The sequence below is a fragment of the Carya illinoinensis genome, chromosome 7 (assembly GCF_018687715.1).
Source record: "Carya illinoinensis cultivar Pawnee chromosome 7, C.illinoinensisPawnee_v1, whole genome shotgun sequence".
NCBI lineage: Eukaryota > Viridiplantae > Streptophyta > Magnoliopsida > Fagales > Juglandaceae > Carya > Carya illinoinensis.
The window spans coordinates 18,850,187-18,858,375 of record NC_056758.1 but is presented as its reverse complement, the minus strand read 5'-3'; the positions used below and the strand labels follow the sequence as shown (position 1 = coordinate 18,858,375).

The 8,189-nt window shown below is 34.9% G+C and overlaps 1 pseudogene; it reads left to right on the top strand.

Annotated features, from left to right (window-relative positions):
* The first annotated feature begins 1,158 nt into the window (after positions 1–1,158).
* On the top strand, positions 1,159–1,894 carry LOC122316223 (annotated as a pseudogene).
* The last annotated feature ends 6,295 nt before the right edge of the window (positions 1,895–8,189 follow it).

The window sequence follows — 8,189 nt, the reverse complement described above, 5'->3', positions numbered from 1 at the left end:
GTTATTCATTCAGTTTATTTGACAATTTGTAATATTTTTATATTAATTTTTAATAGTTTTAGATTAATGTATAATTGTCTATAGTACTTGTAATAACTTAAAATTATTAGTTAGAACTTAAAACTTACCAACTTTATTAGAGATTATTTAATTTTTATGTTTTATGTATTTAATTTTATTTGAATCAAGTTTTGGTGAATTAGGCCAAAAAAAGGCCTATCAATAGGTTTGGGCCATTTTTGAGTCCATAAATAGGTTTTGGACCCATTGATGCCCACGAGGGCCAGACTGACCGGGGGCCTAATCTGCCCCCAATATTAGGACAAGGGCCCTACCTATGGGGTGGGGGCTGGGGCACACCTTGTCCAGAGGGTGCAGTTAGAATATTGAAATTGAATACTCGATAAGTGTTATAAACTATCTTAAATTATATGACCACATTTAGCTAGCCGTCAAATGCATAGTGCATAGTGCTAGCATAGTGAGCTAGCCGTCAAATGCATAGTGCTAGTCGTCAAAAGCATAGTCCCCTTTGTACTCATATATATATATATATCGTTGAATCCTTTAAGGAATTCATAAGTTTGATAACCTCTCTGAGTTCTATCTCTTTCTCTCTCAATCTCTTGAAACTCTCTCATTTTTCATTAAGTTCATAACACGTTATCAGCACGATGCGAGAAAAAAAAAAAATTCTTCCTCCTCTCAGCACAAGTTTCTCTCTCTGTGGGTTTCTCTCATCCTCCTGTATTCACCAATCCAAGTCGAACGAAACAAACCCAAACACCGTGAAAAGCAAGAGTCTCTCGATATGGATACCCCGGATTTCAATCTCAAATCCATATTAGATGAGAAATAGGCTAAGATCTAAGCCTCAATTCCATAATCTATTACAAAGCATCTCCTATGAGAACCGATACAATTACTCACGACGCTCAACAAGAAAAACACAAGAAAAGACTCAAGAGCCAGAATCCAGGCAGGTGAGAGAGGGAGAGATGAATTCTATGGAGGAGAAGCCTCATGCTATTTGCATCCCATTCCCAACTCAAGGTCCCTGTATTTCTGCTCAACTTTCTTTGCTAACCTCCATTCCTACTCAACTTTCTTAGCTTTCTTCGCTTCCGGTTTCACAGCACCTTTAGCTTCTCTACCTTTAGCTTCTCTACCTTCTCTTAAGCCATGGATTCTAGTTCTCCTTTTGACTGCCTTATCTTCGATTTGGATGACACTCTGTACTCTTCCAAGATTGGACTTGCCGAAGCTCTTAGGAAAAATATTGATGATTATCTTGTTGAGAAATGCGGATTCCCAGAGAGCAAGGCCTCGAATCTCCGATATGAGCTTTTCAAAACGTACGGCAGCTCCCTTGCTGGCTTGCGAGTTTTGGGGTATGACATTGACACCGATAATTACCATGGCTTCGTACATGGAAGATTGCCGTATGATTTGATCAAATCGGATTCTCAGTTGCGAAACCTCCTACGTAACATTACCCAACGAAAAATCATTTTCACGAACTCGGATAGGAATCACGCGGTTAAGGTCTTGGATCGGATTAAAAGACTGCTTTGAGCAAATCATATGCTTCGAGACAATGAACCCGAACCTCTCTAAGTCGACCCGGCCCGACGAGTTCCCAGTGCTTCTCAAGCCATCTATGGACGCCATGAAGATCGCGCTGGATGTTGCCGACGTTGATCCTCGTCGAACGTTGTTTCTCGATGACAACGTTCGCAACGTCGCTGCCGGGAAAGACTTGGGTCTCCGAACCGTTCTGGCCAACTCCACCTGTGGCTCAAGAAATTTGCAACAGCTCGTCCAACCTCTCCTACTTGACGACCTCGTCGATAAACATTTCGGGGAAAAAGGATCTCGAGGATGCCAGCGGTAGATCAAGCTACTGATTATCCTGTAGCATCCGAGAAATCGATAGGAATCAATCTCAAGACCCTTAGTTGCTGCCAATCTAGTACTCTGGCTTTGCACCCACGAGCCCATGTCGGCAAAGAGTCTAAAGAAGAACTGGATGCAGCTTTTGCTTCCACTGTAACTTGCTCTTCTAGAAACCAAGCTTATATTCAGAAACTCCAGGCTTCGTCCGTTTAGCCACGTTACCTTGGCTTGGCAATTCAGCCATTCACTAGTCGACAAGCGCCGTCGGATTGCACCTGACAGCACTGTATTTAATGAAACTAAATGCTAAGGAAAGTCAACAATGAGGGCTTGTTTCTACCATCTTTTGCTGAAGGGTGTCGTGGGTAAAGCTATTTCTCATGATCAAAGACTCATGAATAATTGGTGTTGGTGGGTCCAACTACTTTTATTATTCCAAGAAGATATTATATAAAATATAGGAAGTTCTCTTGCATGACCACAGACTGCGGGTCCGGGAAGAAAAAGAATGGAGAAACTTGAAAAGAAGACAGCAATAATGGGTTGCTTATCATCCTCCAGTCAAAAATGACTGTCCACTGCTTCTAATTATTTGGCCTAATCTTTAACGTAGATAGTATATATTTTCAAAATCTAATTGCAAGAAAAGTCTTTCTTTTCTTTTTCATTTTGGTACAGGTTTCCTTTTGAGACGTGATGATGATGATGATGGTGAATTAATTTTTCTTCTCATCAGTAACTTTTCTACTCATATGATGTTGGACATCAAGTAAGTTTTTCAATATATTATTTGAAATCTCTAAGATACAAGTTTTATTTATTCTTTTATACTTGTTATAAATTATTGATGATATGATGGAGCATTCCTGAAGGATCGCTATAAATCAATAATAGCTTTGGAGTATCTCATAGTTTAAATGATTAATACTTTTACCAAAAGCTCATTATGATTTATGCACTTGAAGTTGCATAATTGAAATTGTGGAAAGAATATATATTTGAATGAACGTCTCGAATGTGCTCCTGAAGTAGCAATATCGAGTATGCTCCTGAAATAGTAATATGAAATGCAAACGTTCACAATATATTCTAAATTTATATCTGGTCTTTCAGTGATTGAGCAAAATAATGAGTTTTTGATAAGAATCATTAATCACATCTTACCATATCTACATCATTCCCTGAAGTGAATGATAATGAATTTATATCATTCTACTCCCTGAAGTGAAAAGAATGATGCGTTTCATTCAAAGAAACTAAGAGATTGGGCGTAATAATGAATATCTTTTCGGGCCAGAAGCTCGTATTGGAAAAGCTGTAAGCTTTCTCTTTGAGATGATATTATACAAATTATTAAATCAAATATTATGATGCATCAAAAGGTGATATGATTCAAAATATTTGTATCTTTTCATGGTTATCTTGATAATCCAAAATCAATTACGATAAGTCGAATGATTTTCATATGGACGTCCATAAAAGAACCAGAAGATTCTTTTACTATAAAGTCTTACCACCAGAAGTGGAAAAAAAAATTTGCCAGAAGCAAATAAGATGAAATAATTCGATGTTATCTTGATTATCATATGTGAACCAGAAGTTCAGATGATAATTAAATTTTGGATGTAATAAGATAAAAATGTCTCATATTCTAGCTGCTAAAATCTTAGCGAGGATTGAAGTCCCTGTAGGACAATTAAGAAATTCAGCAGTCTAAAACCATGTGAGACCTATTGATACAAAAGGTACTGCATCTCAAAAGAGAAAGGCACAATTAATTTGGTGCTCCTGAAGAGGCCATACCCACAAAACAAGCAATAAAGTCCATCCAAATTCTCTGTATAAAATTCTCCTATATAAACTCTTGAAGAGTGCCTCCTGAAGAGATTTTTCATAAAAATGTCTTCCTTTGAAGAGGGACAGGTACCTGAAAATAACGAGATCTCGATACATTTCATGAATAATGGAGAAATTATGGATACAAATAAAATCGTTGTCGACAACGTATTTCCATATGGGATGGCAATTGACATTACCAGAAGCAATGATGAAAGTGAATCAAGAATCGTCAAAGAATACGACGTAAAATATTGGCCAAATTTGAAAGAAACAATTCCTGCAGAATTGATTCACTAGTAAAATATGATGCATCGGGACTTATAGTCCAAACACCTAAAGAGGTGATGCTTGTTGAATGTCAGTGGATATTTATGGAAAGGAAATAAAAATGTGATATATAAATCACGAGTCAGTTTCTCAATTCCTGCAGAATTGATATCACTAAGTAAAATGTGATAAATATGGACTTGAAGTCCAAACACCTAAAGAGGTGATTTTTGTTAAATATCAGTGGATATTTATATACATGATATAAAAAGCCTGAAGCTTTTTAATATGAAAATGTGATATAGAAATCACAAGTTAGTTTCTCAAAGAAACAATATTGATATGATTTTAAAGTGGTTGAAATCATATTGAGATTTTTATTAGCTTGAAAGTTACCGAGAGTTTGGATATGCATGATTAACTGCATATTTATATGGATCATTGGATCATGATATATATTTGAAAATTCCTGAAGGATAGAAAATGTCTGAAGCTTCTAATATGAATACATCTGGAAATATGTATTCTATCAAGTTTCAAAGATCCTTATATGATCTAAAGCAATCCAAATGTAAATGGAAACAAGCTATTATTGCAGTTTATATATATGATTTAAATGTCATTGAGGCTCCAAAAGAGCTCATGAAACTGCACATATTTGAAATATAAATCTGAAACCCTTGCGGCTTCAAAGGGGAAGATGGATGATGTTATTAGTCATGAAATACCATCTTTTAATACAATTAGTATTTCAGATTCATATTATGAGTTTGATGTGAAGTGTGCATTATTAAAGAAGAAATAAAAGGGAGCACATAGAATATCTACCAAAAGATAGAAACACAAATATGAATATTTGTGAAATATTATTTTATTATCTTGAAGCAAGAATTACAGAAATTTGAGGCACTTTGCCTCATTCTTCAAACGCTCTTGTTCTTCAAGAATCTGCATAGCATCCCTATCTAAAGGGGTGGGCAATCGAAAAGAAGATTTAAGCAAGGATTTTAAATTCTTATTCTCTTGCTTTATTGATTCTATCTTCATGTTGGACTCCAGAAGAAGTCGCTGAAGTATAGCAATATTCTCGTGGAGATTGTCAACTCCACAAGTTCTGGATTGTAGTCGCTGAGAAAATGCGACAATGGATGATGAGTATCGGGTACAGAGACTCACAAACTCATAGATAGCTTCATTATCTGACCTATGAGTCAGATCATTATATTGCATAATAGCACCTGTGGTAGAAGCAGGAACAGCTGATGAACGAGGTGCAAAGTACCTCATATATTGGCCATGAGAAGATCGCTGAGCTATTGTAGGATAAGAATGCAGAAAGAGATTGCAGAGTAAAAATGCAGTATGATTACAGAAAAGTGAAGAAGATGAGATGCGAATGAAGATGAGCTGAATATCTCTTTTATAGAGAAAATTATGATACAACATTTCTCGTGAAACAAGAGAAAAGAGACGAAATATAGTTTCATAGCTCTGCGGCGCCTGACAGCACGCCTGACACCTACAGAGGAGTTGAAAATCCGCGGTGCTTGTCTGATCTTAAAAGGCTGGCCACCGTTTTTATTAAAAAATGAGGTTAGCGGTTTAATGTTGATGAATTCTCCACTAACTGTGTTATTTACAAGAACTCCAGAAGAGTACAACTCCAGAAGAGTAGTGATGAGCAGAAAGATCCAGTTGTGATTATTTTATCAACATGGATCAAGTCCACAGTTAGCTGGATGTACAGATGCGAGTTATCTTTCAGATACACACAAGAAAATCATTACAATTCATGAGAAGAAAGTTGAAATTGATATCAAGAAGGTACGGTCAAGTAAAAATCTGGTAGATTTATTCACTAAAGCATTACCAACTGCAACATTTAAGAAGATTATGCAGAACATTGGAATGCGGAGGTTTGAAGACCTATTATCATACACTTTTCAGGGGAGGTAATGTCTTGAAGACTTGTGCTGATTGTACTTTTTTTCCTTCGCTAAGGTTTTATCCCACTTGGTTTTCCTTTGCAATGTTTTAATGAGGCAATCCTAAAGCACTCGGTGATACACATGAATATTGTACTCTTTTTCCTTCGCTATTGGTTTTTTTCCCACAGGGTTTTTCCTTGGCAAGATTTTAACGAGGCATATTCTTTAAATATAGTCATCCAAAGGAGAAGTGTTATAAACTATCTTAAATTGTATGATCACATTTAGCTAGCCGTCAAATGCATAGTGCATAGTGCTAGCATAGTGAGCTAGCCGTCAAATTCATAGTGCTAGTCGTCAAAAGCATAGTCCCCTTTGTACTCCTATATATATATCGTTGAATCCTTTAAGGAATTCATAAGTTTGATAACCTCTCTGAGTTCTATCTCTTTCTCTCTCAATCTCTTGAAACTCTCTCATTTTTCATTGAGTTCATAACAGTAAGAACAATATCATATAATAAATATACTATAAACATAAGGTTCAGTTAACATCAACTTTTTGAGAAAAAACATTACCTTAGAATATAGAACATTTACCTTAGAGCATTAAAGGAAAAAAAAAAAAAAATCTTTTCCCTCAACTTATTATAGAAATTTTCATTTCCTTAACCTTAAGCATTAATCATTCATTAACTTAACATCATCCTTTATCCTTTATGGTTGTTACACGCTATTAATCTCTATGTGTTATCAATGGTTCTTATTAGAGTGACTAGATAAGAACTGAATTTCAGGAATGGATCATCACTAGGTGCACCGCCAATTATGTATTCTAAGGTTGCAATCCATCCCAACCTCATAAGTACCTTCCTAATCCTTATATGACCCAATCAATTTTTTTTCTCATTAAACACATGTAGTCATACATTTCATTTTTGTTTCTTTTATCTTAACCTTACTTCATCTTTCATTCTTTAAAATATATTGTCGTACTACATAGCATTCAATCATACCATCATTCTTGTAGTTCTAGAATTGTAAAGCGTTTTCTTCATTGTACATAAGTTCATAAAAAGGGGCTTCCAGTGAAAGCTAATACATACATATATATTTCTTTGTAAAACTTTACTACATACATACATTTGCATAAGAAACTTTATAATTTACTATAAAGTGATGTGTAGAACATGATCATAGTTACGTACCTTTGTCCTTGCATAAGTTACGGTAACACTGCATATTTCCAAGCTTATGGCCTATAACATTTAGGTAGTGACATAAGCATTCTCAGTTATCATATGTTATACGTAACATGCTTCGTGCATGGAATCTTGGGGTATTTGCGTTCCTTGGTCATTACTCTTTTCTCGCCTAGCTCATTGCTTATCTAATTTGTTGCTCGCCTAATACTTCTGCCTCTACTCAAATTTTTCATCGCCTAACCCTTTCCTTGCACTTCCTCACCCTTCTGCGACCCAACTCTTTCCTCGCCTAAAGCTCGAAACTTATATTGCTCCAAAACACATATTAGCTTAGGTCACCTATGCTTACAATGTTGCCTTACTTTGAATCACCATAATATTTTCTAATTTTTTTTTTCTTTCCTTACTTTTATGGTATCTTTCATTTGTCCAAGACAGCAAAAATACATCGGCATGAAATTTTCCATCTTGAGCTAAGGCTAATTGTCCATGTTTATTTATAAACAAATGTTTGGGAATATCTGAGAATTTTAAAAATTTGTTTGAGATTAAGTTTTAGGAAATGATAAAAATCTTTTTTTAAAATAAGTATTATATTAGGGTTGTGAAAGGAGATAAATAAAGTTTAAAAAATTTAAAAATTATTTTTAAATTAAATATTGTATTGGAGTTTGTGAACTTGGATAGAGAAAGTTGAAAAGTCTTAAAAATAATTTTTAAAGATTATTTTTTGTTTTGAAATTTATAAAAATTATATTGATTTTTGTATCTAAGTAATAATTATATGAAAATTTAAAATAATATTTTTTTGTGTTTAAATAATATTTATAAATGAAGTTAAGAGAAATGTTTAAAAGTTTTAAAAAAGATTTGATACGCCTAACAAAGTCTAAAGCCAAGACAAGAAAATGAAAACATTGGAGCCAAGGCTGAAAGATGGTGCTCTTCTTGTCAGACGACTTGGCCAGTGCCAAAACGACAATTGTATTTAATAAATGCAGAAATCAACGATCTTCCACTGACTTTAACCCGAACGCCCCTCAACGCACGTCGTC